This window comes from Nomascus leucogenys, chromosome 11 (genome assembly GCF_006542625.1).
Source record: "Nomascus leucogenys isolate Asia chromosome 11, Asia_NLE_v1, whole genome shotgun sequence".
Taxonomy (NCBI): Eukaryota; Metazoa; Chordata; class Mammalia; order Primates; family Hylobatidae; genus Nomascus; species Nomascus leucogenys.
The window spans coordinates 45,419,278-45,434,630 of record NC_044391.1 but is presented as its reverse complement, the minus strand read 5'-3'; the positions used below and the strand labels follow the sequence as shown (position 1 = coordinate 45,434,630).

General features: G+C 47.5%; 1 protein-coding gene across 2 annotated transcripts in view; it reads left to right on the top strand.

Moving 5' to 3' along the window:
• Positions 1-15,353, top strand: part of SIPA1L3 (signal induced proliferation associated 1 like 3) — a 290,990-nt gene that overhangs the window by 102,786 nt on the left and 172,851 nt on the right. For both annotated transcript variants that reach the window (XM_030822249.1, XM_030822250.1), the window contains exon 2: positions 10,463-10,531. The gene's annotated coding sequence lies outside the window, so the exon portion shown is untranslated. The remainder of the gene's footprint in view (positions 1-10,462; positions 10,532-15,353) is intronic.

Below are 15,353 nucleotides of genomic sequence, written 5' to 3'. Positions count from 1 at the left end.
GGTTCTGTTACCACTCCAATTTTAACTTACCTGACTTGGAGTAATAGCGTTTCATGCTAGGACTTGAAACACTTTTCACATTGCTTCCTTCTGCTTTTTCTTTAGTTCTGGGCTTAAATTCATTCTGGTTCTCACCACTGAACTTATATATGTACCTGTTTGCCTTCTTCTTTACTCTGGTCCCCTAGTGTGGACGGTACATTTTGTGAGGGCAGGGATTGTGTCTGCTTTTGTTCACTGTACCTAGCATCCTACCCCACACAGTGTCCAGAGTGAGGTAGTGCCCATTGTTGAACGAATGACTCAACATCTCATATATTTCTCACTTTACCTCTCCCTAAGGCAAAGTGATCATAACCCCACTCTTCATCTGGGAAGTTCTAGTGTTCTCCCTGGTGTTGAGGAGAGCAAGGCATCCTAAAGCATGAGGATACTTTAAATGGTGGCAGGTTACTAGAAGGATTTCTTTGGTGTAAAATACTGTCCCATTACTCATCTGCTATGCAAGACTACCGGCTCATTTGAAAAGCCCATTTGGCTGCCAGTAACGACACCAGAAATAACAGTGGTGTAAACTCAGTGGAAGGCAGTTTCTGTCCTGAGTAAGACATCCAGAGATAGGCAGTCCGTGCCTGGTGTGGCAGCTTCACAGTCATCAAGAAAAGCAGAGTCCTTTGATGCAGGGTGCTTCTGCTCACCATCCCTAGCACAGGGCCTTCGTCCTTAAGGTAGCTTCATGGCCCAGTGTGACTGCTGGAGTCAAGCTAGTGAGTCTGGAGTCCAGGTGGGAATAGGGTGAGGGAGAGGCACAAAAGCATAGTCCAGCTTTGCGTTTCTGCTGAGGAATTTTCCTCAAAGTCCCACAGCTTGTATTTACCTTGCATTGGCCATGCTGGCTGCAAGGGAGGCTGGGAAATGTAGTCTTGGCTGAGCATCCTGAGAAGGAAGAGAAGAATGGCTGCTGGGTGGGCACTTAGCCACTGGAGTTGGTTCATTTCCTGCCCACAGTACCCAGGTCCATCACAGCCAGCTTCTGCCCATCAGCCTCGACCTTCAAGCCTTAAGTGACCCGAATCAGAGCACGGACTTTCTCTGTGTGTCTGGTTGACCAGAGGGTGGGGTTTTGAGGCTTATTAAGGAGCATCAGTTCAAGAAACCTACCATATCACCAGCAATAAGAATAATGGTAGCTCTGGCCAGGTGCAGTGGCTCACACCTGTAATCTCAGCATTTTGTGAGGCTGAGGTAGGAGGATTCCCTGAGGTCACGAGTTTGAGACCAGCCTGGGCCACTTAGCAAGACCCTATCTGCACAAAATTTTTTTAAAAAACATTACCCAGGTGTGGTGATGCACACCTGTAGTCCCAGCTACTCTGGAGGCTGAGGTGAGAGGATCATCTCAGCCCAGACTGCAGTGAGCTATGACTGCACCACTGCACTCCACCCTGGGCAACAGAGTGAGACCCTGTCTCTCTCTCTATATATATAAATAAATAGAACCATGGTAGCTCACACTTAATGCATACTTAGCGCATAATAAGTCTTGTTCTAAACAATTTTTGTGGAGTAATTTTTTTACTTAATCCTCACAACACCCCTATTATTATCCCCATTTTAGAGACGAGGAAACTGAGGCACAGACAGGGTAAGTAACCATAGACTTTCTCACTGTTAGTAATTTTTTTCCCTTCATTCTTCCCTTTCAATGTGTTATGAATAAGAGGATTAAAAAATAAAGCCTGACCTATTTTGGTAGATTGACCACTGTTCTGTCTTCCATCTGATTAGCTGGGGTCTGGAGAGTGCTTTGTGGAAAAGCACCCAACAGTCGAAACCACATTGATAGGCTGTTTTCATAGGAGTGCAGGAAGGGGCTTAACTGTTGGCACATCCAGAAAATGGCTGGTGACAGGAAGAAAAAGGATCCACAGCTATGCAGGATTTCCGCAGCCTGTGAGCCTGGGGCCAGCCGACCACAGTGCCTGTGTGCCAGCGGGCTGGGCCTGGCCTTTAAAATGACAGTCACCCCGGCTGCCCTTAGTAGTGTGTTAAGGAGAAAGAAGTTGTTCTCTCTTCAGGTCCCCAAGAATTAATTCGGGCACCAGGTCATCTTTCTAGCTGCCTCTGATCAGCCATGCTCAGTGGAAGTCTTTGAGTCCCACAATTCGTCTCTGAGTTGAGTCTTTTTTTTTTTTTTTTTTTTTTTTTTTTTTTTTTTGAGATGGAGTCTCACTCTGTCGCCCAGGCTGGAGTGCAGTGGCGCTATCTTGGCTCACTGCAACCTCTGCCTCCAAGCAATTCTTCTGTCTCATCCTCCCGAGTAGCTGGAACTACAGGCGTGTGCCACCACACCCAGCTAATTTTTGTATTTTTAGTAGAGACAGGGTTTTGCCATGTTGGCCAGGCTGGTTTCAAACTCTTGACCTCAGGTGATCTGCCCGCCTCAGCCTCTCAAAGTGCTGGGATTACAGGCATGAGCCACTGCGCCCAGCTTTTAGCTGAGTCTTTTTGAGACCCCTTCAGGTCCATGTCGGTGGCTCTCTGCAGACTCTCCAGGGTGGTGGCACAGCACGTGGCCCCCGGTTGCAGCAGGTGTTTCAGTTAGGAATGATTCAGCTGCAGCTAGCAGAATTCACAAGTGGCACTGTCACCTCAACACATAGGCAGTCCTTCGTGTCATATAACAATGTCTAGAGAGAGAGGCTGGCAGGTTCAGTGGCTGACAGGTCAACACCAGCACTTCTCTGACCCTCTTGCCGCCATGGCCTTAAGATGGCTGTTGGACCCAGAGAACTCAGCCCTTCTAGTCTGGGCAGGGTAGTTCTGGGGACAAGGGGACTCTCAAATCCAGCTATCACATCTGCATATCTTCATTCCAAGCTGGAGAAAAGGCAGACTGTGAAAGGGAAAATGACAAATGACTGTGTAGATGAGTCTGATCCTTTTTTAGTTTTTTTTTTTTTTTTTTTTTTTTGGAGACAGAATCTTGCTCTGTCGCCCAGGCTGCAATGCAGTGATGCAATCATGGCTCACTACAGCCTCCATCTCCTGGGCTCAAGTGATCCTCCTGCCTCAGCCTTCCAAGTAGCTGGGACTACAGGTGCATGCCTCCACGCCTGGGTAATTTTTCTATTTTTTTTTTATAGAGATGGAGTCTTGCTGTGTTGCCCAGGCTGGTCTCTAACTCCTGGGCTCAAGCAATCTGCCTACCTCAGCCTCCCAAAGTACCAGGATTATAGGCGTGAGCCACCACACTCCGCATATGAATCCGATCCTTTTTGTGAGGAGAGGGGACATGCTTCTCTAGAATTCCTGAATGAGAAACCTTTGCCTTCCCCAAGGTTCTGAAGATACGCACCTGTGCTGTATTCTAGACATGTTCATATTTTTCCTATTGCATTTAGGTCTTTGACCCATCTGACATTGATGTCTGTATATGTGGAAGGAGACAGAGTTCAAGGCTAAGCTCATACTCTTTGCTGTTGCATTTAATAGGCACCGTTGTTGGTGGTTCTAGAGCCAGACCCACTGGGTTCAAATCCCTCCTGGCTCTGCCGTCTACTTGGTCTGTACTTGTGTTTTCTGGTCTGTTAAAAATGGAGATCATAGTACAACCTACTTCACGGGTTATTAAGAGGTTTAAATGCATTGGTAGTTAAAGAACAGAAAACAGAGCCGGCAATGGTGGCATGCACCAGTAGTCCCAGCTACTCGGGAGGCTGAGGCGGGAGGATTGCTTGAGCTCAGGAGGTCAAGGCTGCAGTGAGCTATGACTGTGCCACTGCACTCCAGCCTGGGTGACAGAGTGCGACCCCATCTTTAAGAAGAAAAACTGTAATCCCAGCACTTTGGGAGGCTGAGGTGGGCGAATCACGAGGTCAGGAGATCGAGACCATCCTGGCTAACACAGTGAAACCCCTGTCTCTACTAAAAATACAAAAAAAAAAAAAAAAAGGTCGGGTGTGGTGGCGGGCACCTCTAGTCTCAGCTACTTGGGAGGCTGAGGCAGGAGAATTGCATGATCCTGGGAGGCAGAGCCTGCAGTGAGCCAAGATCGCACCACTGCACTCCAGCCTGGGTGACAGAGCGAGACTCCATCTCAAGAAAAAAAAAAAGAAAGAAAAAACAAAACACAACTGAAAACAGTGCCTGGCATGTAGTAAAGTCAAAATGAAAACCTTGTGCTTCAACCCAGAAAGAATTTGCACAGCCGCACATGGGTCTGGGGCCTCAGCAGGGAGCCCTGGGCCTGTCAGTAGGTGAAGTGAAGTTTGTTACTGAGGTTACCCTCTCTTCATCTTTACAAGAAGTTGCCAAATTGCTCTCCCAAAATGTTTGTTCCCATTTCCACCCCCACCCGCAGTGACTGAGTGTTCCCCTTACTCCACAACTTCAGCACATTTGGTGTTGTCAGCCTGGCATTTTGGCCAATCTGCTGTGTGTGGAATGGCCACACAGCGTTTTTTTCCCAGAGCAGCTTATCTGTAGAGGTCTGTCTGTGAGCCCACTCTACCACGGAGTTACTTAGGCTGGGCTGGAGGCAGGACCACTGTGGGCCCCCCAGCGCAGTGAAATCCTCATAGCTGTGTGTTCAGAGCACCACACTAGCATGCGTATCTTCTGGAGAGGGTGAGGCAGTGGGGCCGGGGGTCGGGGGGACAGGCAATGAGAAAGAGACCCTCAAAGTCAGTGACCCAACCTTAGTCATGTTTGTAGACCGCATCAATCAGCAAAAGAACCAGCGCTAAATCGTTAGTGTATGCTATTAATAGAATATAGGTCATAAGAGAAAACATGATTAATTGCAAGATGATCTCAGTGGCTGTTGAGGGTCTAGATTTTCCCAAGGCAAAGTCCTTTCCTCACTTATCAGCTTTTCTTTCTTGGGATGTAGGCTAGAGGCAGCTGAATGAACAGATATTTCCCTAAGTCATTATTTCAAAGACAGGAAAGGGATGGGTATAATGGGAATCTTCTCTAAATGAAGGATGATTGAACCACTTTATTAGTAGGTGAGTAATCCCTGATGCTACAGTGATGCTCTGGCGGTCTAGAAAGAAGAGTGAAGCTTACAGCAAAGGCTCCAGTGGGTTTGGTTCTTCCAGACCAGCCACTTACACAGCAGCACAGAAGAGAAAGGCCTGGCTGTCCCCCATCACCACTCGGTCAAGAGAGAGCACCTGTGGCCAGGCCCTCCTAGAGACTGAGTAGACGCTGCCCAGGGTGTTTATTCTGCTCCAAGATAGAAACAGAAGAGAACCTCCTGCCGTCTCAGGACACAGAGTAAAGAGCTGGTAGGCCTGGGCCCAGCAGGCTAATAATCTGCCCACTTGAAAGCAGATGCCGGCAACAGTTGCAATCTCTGGCCCGTTAGATTGCCCAGCCCTTCTTCTCGGGGGGACGAGGTAAAGGGGAGTGAAGAGGTATGAGCAGATGATCCTTTCCATATAAATTGAGATGGAAATACGAGGGTGGGGTAGAAAATCCCGGCCCAGAAGTACAGGTCCAGGAACAAAAAAGGGCAGGTGCTCCAGCCAGCCTTGAGGTCAGGGGATAAGCCACCTGGCCAGCCCAGCAGAAACAGCTGACCTGGAGCCATGGTGATAATGCCTGCTTCATAGGGTTTCATGAGGGCAGAAATCAAGATCATTAACATGTAAGTGTTCTGAAATGTAATATAAAAGACTGGTTTTCAGTATGTTGATTATGGTGTTGTGGAACTTTCATCAGACACTTCCTTGTAGGCCCATTTTATAAAGCAGGAAAAAACGGAGCTGCCAGAGGTGAGATGAGGGTGTGGGGGCCTAGAGCCTCGCTTGCGGCCTTCCTTTACAACCTCTGCAGTCTCCTCGGAGGACTGTACTCAGGGGAGTTCAAGGTGAAACCTCCTGGGGGTCTCGGAGAGCCCAGCACTGCCCCCAGCTGGCCCTGGCCCCCAGACAAGTCATTTACACATTTTGGACCCCAGTTTGCTTTTCCACCAAGTGGACAGACAAGTCAGACTAGATCAAAGCATTCTTCACTTAGGTCCTATGAACAGGGGCTTCAGAAATCTTTGACATCTTTGAGACAGGCAGTATTTTGTGCTTTTTTTCCTGGAGAGACATGACATAGTTTTGTTTTGTAAGCTTCTTAGAAGGGTCGTGTTCGCCCAAACATGAAGGAGTGCTGTATTGATTTCTCAGGTCCCTTCCTGTGCCGTTAGTTTGTTGTAAGCAACAGAACCTCCCCAACTCAAATTGACTTAAACTGCAAAGGGAAGTTAATGGTTCAGGGACCTGAAAAGTCCCAGAGTTGGCCCAACTGGAGTCAGTACTCAGGTATTCTCATCAGGAATGTACCCCTCTTTATTTCCAGACTCTGCCTTTCTCAGGTTTAACTTCATTCTCGGCCCCTTCCTCCTGCTCCACCTCTGCTCACCCTCAGGTGGCAAAGAAGCCCTCAGCAGTCCCCCTGCCTTACTGGTAACCCATCTATTTCCCCCAGAAATTGCAGCAAAATGTCCAGGGCCCACTCTGATTGGCCGTGCTTGGATCACGTGTCTCTTCCAGAGCCAATCCCTATGGCTGAGGGGAGGAGACATTAGGCCAGGACGCCTTTCCCGCTTACATTCTCTCATGGGATTCTGTTCTTGCTGTAAACCTGTAGGAAGTGAAGTGCTCAGCCTGTGTGTCACCTGTGTGACGAATGGGTCATGGCCATGGGTGTGCTGGGATTGTGGAGGCAAACCGAAGGTCATCGTCCCTTCCCAGGTGGTAGAAAGTGGGGCCCTGGGATAAGCAGGCTACTGGCTGGATTCCCGGATCTGTAGCCCTCCTTTGCTGCCGTTTCCGCGGCTCTTTGGCATCTTCCTCTGTCCTGCATGAGGGACTGCAGGGCTACAGGCATCCGCAGCTCCCTGTAGTCGGCAGGAAGTAGGTTCCTGGCTGAGAGAGACTTGGCACTACGGCACATCGCTGCTGATCAGCCTTTATAGAGCCATATGCATCACTTTAGAGAAAGAAAGGAGAAAAATTAGAGTGGCGGGAAAGCAATTTCCGTTGCAATTTAAAAGGCGGCGATTAAAATTTTACAAGAGCTTTATCGCAGGGGTTTTCTGATCATCCCAGGAATTTTTAAAATGGGAAGTCTAGTGATAAAGGAAAATGTTCTGGGTGCGTCTGGTTCCCTCCTGCCCTGCCAAGCATCTTGAAAACCACCATTGTGAGGGCTTCCTAGACCAGCTTAGCAATAGCAACGGCCCAAGAGGCTATTTCTGAGTGTTTTAAAAGCGCGTTTTTCTGTATTTGCTGTTTCTATGTATAGTGACTGTTTCTAATTTTATTTTGTACTTTGCTAAATGGCCTGGTAGGGAGCTATGGGAATCGTCAAGAACAGCAGTTGCCTCTGCCCTTCTGTGTTAGTTGAGAGTCATTTGGTTGTATGAACAAATAGAAATTCAGGTCAGCATGTTGAAGTATAAAAGGAAGTGGATGGACACAGGGCCTGGGAGATTCGGCTTGGAATGGTTTCAGGCAAGGCTGGATCCAGGGCCTGGTGAGGTTGCCAGGACATGTTTCTTTTTACCTCCTGGCTCAGCATTCTTCTGTGCTGATTTTATTCTCAGGTAGGCTCTGAAGCAGCCCCTAGCAGCTCCACAAGTAGCTTCAACCAACTTAGCAGCTCCAGGGGAAATAAACCATCTCTTTCCCCCATAGTCCCAGTATATATCATGGGGCTGGTATTTACTGGCTCTGATCATCCTGGCTTTGGTGGCAGGGTCACCCCAGGCCATCTCTGAAGCTGGGAACAGGGAAGGTGGTGCAGCGGCTTTTTGGCCAGACCTGGATCATATGACCAGTCCCACCTCCACCCACAACCCGTGGGTGGGGTCAGTCCCATAGGACTGAGTGGGAAAGGTGAGGTTCAAGGGGCTGACTGAGGAAGAGAAATAGATGCAGGGTGGGTCAAAGCAGCTGATGCCTGGAACCCCTTCCCATAGTAACTTCATGGAGCTGAATCTGCCCCACACTCCCCAGTTGTTCTTTTCCCTTGGAAGCTGCTCCGCCTTTACCTTCTCTCAGGTCTCATTGAGGGGTTCTTAACCTCAGGTTCATGGACCTTTGAAGGATGGAAGTTTAGTGGGTCACGAGGTTGGCTGGGAAAAACATTACATCTCTATTTTCGCTACCCTCTAACTGAAATTAACATTTTTTTATGCACAGGACAATAAACCACAATTGGATTAGCAATATCTGTGACTTTGTCACTACTAGAAATCATGGATATTCTCATATCACATTACAGTGTTGCAAATATCTCAAAATATCATTTAAACACCTACCTGTTTCTAAATCACTATAGTTATTGGACTCACCACTAGATCTTGTAATATAAAAGCATTAATAGGCCAGACGTGGTGTTTCACACCTGTAATCCCAGCACTTTGGGAGGCCAAGGTGGGTGGATCGCTTGAGGCCAGGAGTTTGAGACCAGCCTAGCCAATGTGGCGAAACCCCATCTCTACTAAAAATATAAAAATTACCTGGGGTGGTGGTGTGTACCTGTAAACCCAGCTACTCGGGAGGCTGAGGCAGAATTGCGTGAGTCTGGGAGGCAGAGGTTGCAGTGAGCCAAGATGGCGCCACTGTACTCCAGCCTGGGCAGTAGATCAAGACTCCATCTCAAAAAAAAAGAAATTATTCTGAGGAGTCTACAACTAATTCACCAGGTTGCCAGTAGGAGTCCCTGGCATGAGAAAGGTTAAGAACCCCCTTGGGCTTCTCCAGGAACCCCAGGGGAATGATCATTGAAGTTGTCCTGATTCCTGGACCCTGGGGTATTGGCTAGCTGCCTGCTAGGCTTCCTTCCTGGGAGATTCCTGGAGGAGCTGACCGGCCTTTGAGGTTGGCGGGGATATTTGGGTAGCATTTGGACATTATGATATTGGGGAAGTGGAGCAGGGAGATGTTGCCAGCCCACAGCTGGCTCTGCCTTCATTGACCATTGTGACAGAGTGTGGTCTAGCCAGGTAGTCAGAAACAGACTCTGGGACCAGGTTGCTGGGTTCATATCCTGGCTGTATATAGTATACTTTTTTTTTATTTTTTAAAGAGACAGCATCTTGCTATGTTGCCCAGGCTGGTCTTGAACTTCTGAGCTCAAATGATCCTCCCATCTTAGCCTCCTGAGTAGCTGGGACTATAGGTAGGTACCACTGTGCCTGGCTTAGTATACTTTTGACTGACTGGGCAACCTCAGCTAGTGGGTCTCTTATGAATTCTGTGCCTCAGTTTCCTCATCTGTAACATGGAAGTAATAATAGTATCTTCTTCTTGGGTGATGGGGAGAGTGAAATGAGTCAGCGCATGTCTGCTAGGACAGAGCTGGCACATTGGGAGGGACTGTTATTAGTGAATGGCCATTGCATATAGGACAGCTCTAGGCCCTCTCAGATCTCATCTCCTGACTTAGTGCCCAGCCTCTGCCGGTGCCCAGAATGTGATGCTGAACAACACAGACAGTGCCTTCTCCGCCTGGAGACATTCATTCATCCGTGGAATATTCACTTAAATATAAACAAGCATACTAAATATTCAAAGGCATAAATTCATAATATAAAGTTCCAAACCAGGACAAGTGTGATTTCTCTGTCATTCCTCTGCTCACAGTTGTCTGAGGAAATGTCCTTAGAATAGCCCTCCATCTGTCCCCCCTGCCACCGCTTGCCCCTCACTCACCCCGTGCCAGCTCCACGGGCCTCCTGGCTGCTCCTGAGATGCTCCACATCTGTTCCTGCCTCTGGAAGGCTCTTTCCCAGGTAGTCACACAATCTGTGGTCTCATGTATTCACATCTCTGTCCCCTCATCTGGGAGGCCTTCCCCGAGCTCTGCGTGTAAGGTCGCAGTCCCATCACAACGGCGTTGCCCTGCTAGGTTTCATCAAGGTTCCACTCTGTGACTTTGTGTTGTGTATTTGTTTACTGTCCTCCTTCCCTACTAGAATGTCTGCTCCCTGAGGACAGCCACTTTGTCTTGGAGAACCCTGGTTGTATTCCCGGTGCCTGGCACATAGCAGGAGTTCAGTAAATACTTTTTTTTTTTTGAGACAGAGTCTTGCTCCATCACCCAGGCTGGGGTGCAGTGGCACAATCTCGGCTCACTGCAACCTCTGCCTCCCGGGTTCAAGTGATTCTTCTACCTTAGCCTCCCAAGTACCTGGGATGACAGGCGCCCACCACCACGCCCAGCTAATTTTTTGTATTTTTAGTAGAGATGGGGTTTTGCCATGTTGGCCAGGCTGGTCTTGAACTCCTGGCCTCAAGTGATCCGCCCGCCTCGGCCTCCCAAAGTGCTGGGATTACACTCAGCCATGTTCAGTAAATACTTGTTGAAAGAGTGAATATGTGACTGACAGCTGGGTATTGCAGCAGGAAGGCTTAAGTTGGCCAGAGACCTAACCTCTTCTTTTTCCTCCATGTAGATGCACAGTCTCTTGACATCAGCTCTCCTGGGACCCTCCAAGAGCACTAGTGTCTAGAAGGTACTAAGGGTGAGTAAGGCGTGGCTGCTGGTTTGCTTAGAATTTTACAACTCATATTACAACACGTATTTTTTTTTTTAAATTATGAAAAAAAAGAGTATCAAGGGAAAAATGAAAGTTTGCTTCGCTGTTCTTCCTGTCACCCGCAAGCCTAACGTCTACCCCAGAGGTAATTACTGTCAGTCACTGGCTGGGTGCCCTGCCAGACCTTTTCCGGTACACAAACATTCCTACGTGCACATATACACACTTATTTTGGTTCGTTGTGTGAGAAAAAGGAACCAGGCTATGCGGTGCTTCTTGGCTTGCTTCCACCATCCCCAATAATAGTATGTTTTGAAGATCTTTGCTCATGAGTATACTTCAGCATATCATACATTTCATATACTTTTATTTTTTTCTTTACTTTTTAATTCAATGTTTAAACCTTACATAGAGTAAAACTCTCTCTTTAGTATACAGTTCTTTGTTTTGTTTTGAGATGGAGTTTCACTTTTGTTGCCCAGGGTGGAGTGCAATGGCGTGATCTCGGCTCACTGCAACCTCCGCCTCCCGGGTTCAAGCGATTCTCCTGCTTCAGCCTCCCGAGTAGCTGGGATTACAGGCATGTGCCACCATGACCGGCTAATTTTGTATTTTTAGTAGAGACGGGGTTTCTCCGTGTTGGTCAGGCTGGTTTCGAACTCCCGACCTCAGGTGATGCATCCGCCTCAGCCTCCTTTTTTTTTTTTTTTTTTTTGAGGTGGAGTCTCACTCTGTCACCCAGGCTGGAGTGCAGTGGCACCATCTTGGCTCACTGCAACCTCCACCTCCCAGGTTCAAGTGATTCTCCCACCTCAGCCTCCCGAATAGCTGGGATTACAGGCCCCTGCCATCATGCCTGGCTGATTTTTGTATTTTTGTAGAGATGAGGTTTCACCATGTTGGCCAGGTTGGTCTTGAACTCCTGACCTCAGGTGATGCATCCGCCTCAACCTCCCAAAATGCTGGGATTACAGGCATGAACCACCACACCTGGCTGGTATACAGTTCTTTGAATGCAGACAGATGTAGACAGTTGTGAAACTGCCACCACGATCAAGATTCAGAGCAGCCCCACCGCCCCACTATGTGAATGTACTAGTTTCTCTGTTGGTTAAAAATATGAGCCAGGTGTGGTGGCTCACACCTGTAATCCCAGCACTTTGAGAGGCTGAGGCTCGAGGATCAGTTGAGCCCAGGCGCTCGAGACCAGCCTGGGCAACAAAGTGAGACCCTGTCTCTACAAAAAATACAAAAATTAGCTGGGCGTGGTGGTGCACACTTGTAGTTCCGGCTACACCGGGGCTAAAGTGGAGGGTCGCCTGAACTGGTGGAGGTCAAGGCTGCTGTGAGGCCCTGTCTCAAAAAAACCTAAAAATTTAAATAAATAAATACATACATACATACATACATACACATGTATGGCATGGGTAATGGGTGTTTACACATATTTTTATATATATATATAATATATATATATGGCAAATACTTACCTGTGCTATATAGGTTTTGAATATGTTATGTTTAGGTTTCTGGGTTGGGTTTGGGTTGGTTTGCCAGTGAACATTCTCTCTTGTTTCTGTGGGTGGGTTCTAAGCAGTGGCATGGGCCCCCAGCTGCATGTCATTTCAGTTTGCAGTGAAGCCTTCCTGGACGATTCCCAGCTTTGTTGGGAGGGACCATTATCTGATCCTAGAAGAACCAAGAGACCATAACAGTGTGGGAGGTGGAAGGGGGAGGATTGTGGCATTCAGACCCTGGACGCAGGTAGCTGTGTCGGCCGAGCTGCGGGAACTGAGTGGCTGTGGATGGAGTTTCTCTCTCCTGGATGTTTAGTGGTTCTCATCTCATTCCCTCATCCTGGCAGTCTTGCCTGGGTACCTGAAGCTTGTGTGTGGGACAGTCGCTAGGGGCCAGTTTCTGTCAAAGGATGCTTCCTAGCAGAATTCTTGATTACTTTTATTTTGAAGTGATTTTGGAGTTATAAAAAAGTTGTGAAAATGGTTACAAAGTTCACATGTCTACCCTACATCCAGCTTCCCCCATGTTACCATCTTATACAACCATAACACAGTGATCAAAACCAGGAAATTCACACAGCCCAGTACGATTAACTCAATGACAGACATTAATCACATTTCACCAGTTTTTCCACTGATGTCCTTTTTTCTTCCAAGAGTCTATTCTTGATCCCGCATTGCATTTGGTTTTCATGTCTCCTTAACCTCCTCCGATCTAGAACAATTCCTCCGTCTTTCCTAGCCTTTCATGACCCGGACGCTTTGGAAGAGGACTGCTCTGCTATTTTGTTGTGTGTTTCAACTTGGGTTTTTCTCATATTTTCTCATGACCTGATTGAGGTTATTCATTATTTGGAACAATGCCACATAGGCACCATGCCCTCCTCAGTGCGTCATTGTGAGGGTCTATGATATCAATGAGTCATATTTCCGGTAATGTTCACGTAGATCACTTGGTTCAGTTGCTGTGTGCCAGATTTCTCCACAGTAAAGTTACACTTTTCCCTTTGTAATTAATAGCTATCTTGGGGCACTCCAGGCCAGGAGTTTGAAACCAGCTTGTGCAATGAAGTGAGACCCTAGCTCTAAAAAAAAACAAATTAGCCAGGTGTGGTGGTGCACACCTGTAGTCCCAGCTACTCAGGAGGTTGAGGCAGGAGGATCACTTGAGCCCAGGAGGTGGAGATTGTGGTGAGCTGAGATCGTGCCACTGCACTCCAGTGTGGGTGACAGAGTAAGACCCTGTCTCTTTAAAACAAAACAAAAATGCTACCTTTGGGGAGAAACTTTGAGGCTATGCTAATATCCCACATCCCGCTTTTCCTCAAACTTCCGCTCACTAATTTTACAATCCATTGGTGGCCAGGTCTTGTCTACAGCAGTTACTGCTGTGCTGTTTCCCTGATGGCAGTTTTTGTGTGCCTCTCATTCCATCTACATTTATTAATTGGAATTCTTCTGTAAGGAAGACCTGTCCCTTCCCCCTTACTTATTTCTTTATTTAGTTACTAATTTATATCCTATGGGCTCATAGATACTTGTTTTAATCTAGCACATTCCTTTTTAATGTGATAAAAGCTCCCAAGTTCCAAGTAAATTCCTAGCATTGCCTCTCACACAGCAGGAAGAACGGCATTTTTCCTACGTGGTAACCAGGGCCTTAGGGAACTCGGAAAGAACAAGAACAGGTTTTGTTTGTTTGTTCATTCATTTATTTTCCTTCACTCAGCAAATAATGCATTTGAGCACCTACTATCTGCTTCTAGGCGCTAGGGATTCAGGAATGAACAAAACAAACTCCTTACCTTAAGGGAACGGACATCCTACTGGAGAATAAAACAGTAAACAGATAAAAAGTGAATATAGGGCTGGGCACGGTGGCTCACACCTGTAATCCCAACACCTTTTGGAAGGCCAAGGTGTGCGGGTCACTTGAGGTCAGGAGTTCGAGACCAGCCTGGCCAACATGGTGAAACCCCGTCTCTTCTAAAAATACAAAAAAATTAGCCAGCTGTGGTGGTACACACCTGTAATCCCAGCTACTCGGGAGGCTGAGGTGGGAGGATCGCTTGAACTCAGAGGCAGAGGTGGCAGTGAGCTGAGGTTGCGTCACTGCACTCCAGCCTGGGCGACAGAGCGAGACTTGGTCTCAAAAAAAAAAAAAAAAAAAAAATGAATATAGGGTAAGTTGGATGTATATAGTGTACATAGGATGTATATAGAGTATATAGTGATGAATAAAGCAGGGAAGGGGACTGGCCTCACAGGGCAATTTTCGGACAAGGTGGCCAAGGAAGGCCTCTCTGAGGAGGCCCTGAATAGAGGAGGGAGTGAGGCGGTCCCCAGCCTAATTCATCCACAGCCATCTGGGAGATCGCAGTCAAATCATCTCCCTTCTGAACACAGTTTCTGTGAATAGGAAATGTGTTCCCTCTCCAAGGGGCAGCCCTGCTTAGCTGGAGCCAGTCTTATCCCCAAGTATTGCCAGATCTGATGTTCCCCCCAATAGAAAAGGAAAGTGAAAAATTTTTTGCCAGTTGATTGAACCCAAATTATGCAACATCAGATAATGAATGACTGTGACTATATTTTGTTTTCATTGTGTTTATTTTTTAAGTTTGCTTTTCTTTGTAGCAAAAGATAACAATTTTCCATTTTTAGTGGTGATATAGATTCTTTTTAAATATATAAAGCTTGAACATCACTTGAGGGCTGGGTGCAGTGGCTCACCCTATAATCCCAGCTCTTCAGGAGGTCAAGGCAGGAGAATCAGTTGAGGCCAAGAGTTTAAGACCAGCCTGGGCAGCAGAGTGAGACTCCATCTCTACAAAAAATGTTTTAAATAGCCAGGCTTGATGGCATGCACCTGTAGTTCCAGGAACTCGGACGGCTATGGCAGGAGGATCACTTGCGCCCAGGAGGTGGAGGCCACGCTACTGTACTCCAGCCCCGGGCAATAGAGCGAGATGTGTGTGTGTGTGTATGTGTATGTAAATAATTGTACAGATGGGGAGTAGATACAGCTGAAACGGAAGGGTGGAACACAGCGACTGGGCTTGGTAAGCATTGTATGGCTCAGCCACCCGCTGTTTTTCCTCTGGGTCAGGGGTTCTCAGCAGCGGGCCTGAGCTGAAATTGGCAAACAGTTACCATGGGTGTGCGCCTTGAGCCATTTGCATCATGGTATGTGCAGCGTCCAGGAATGTCTTCAAGTTTCAGGAACAGAAACCCCCGCTCACCACAGCTTGATTGAATGAGGGCTGATTTCTCGCTCACAACAGCACACCTGG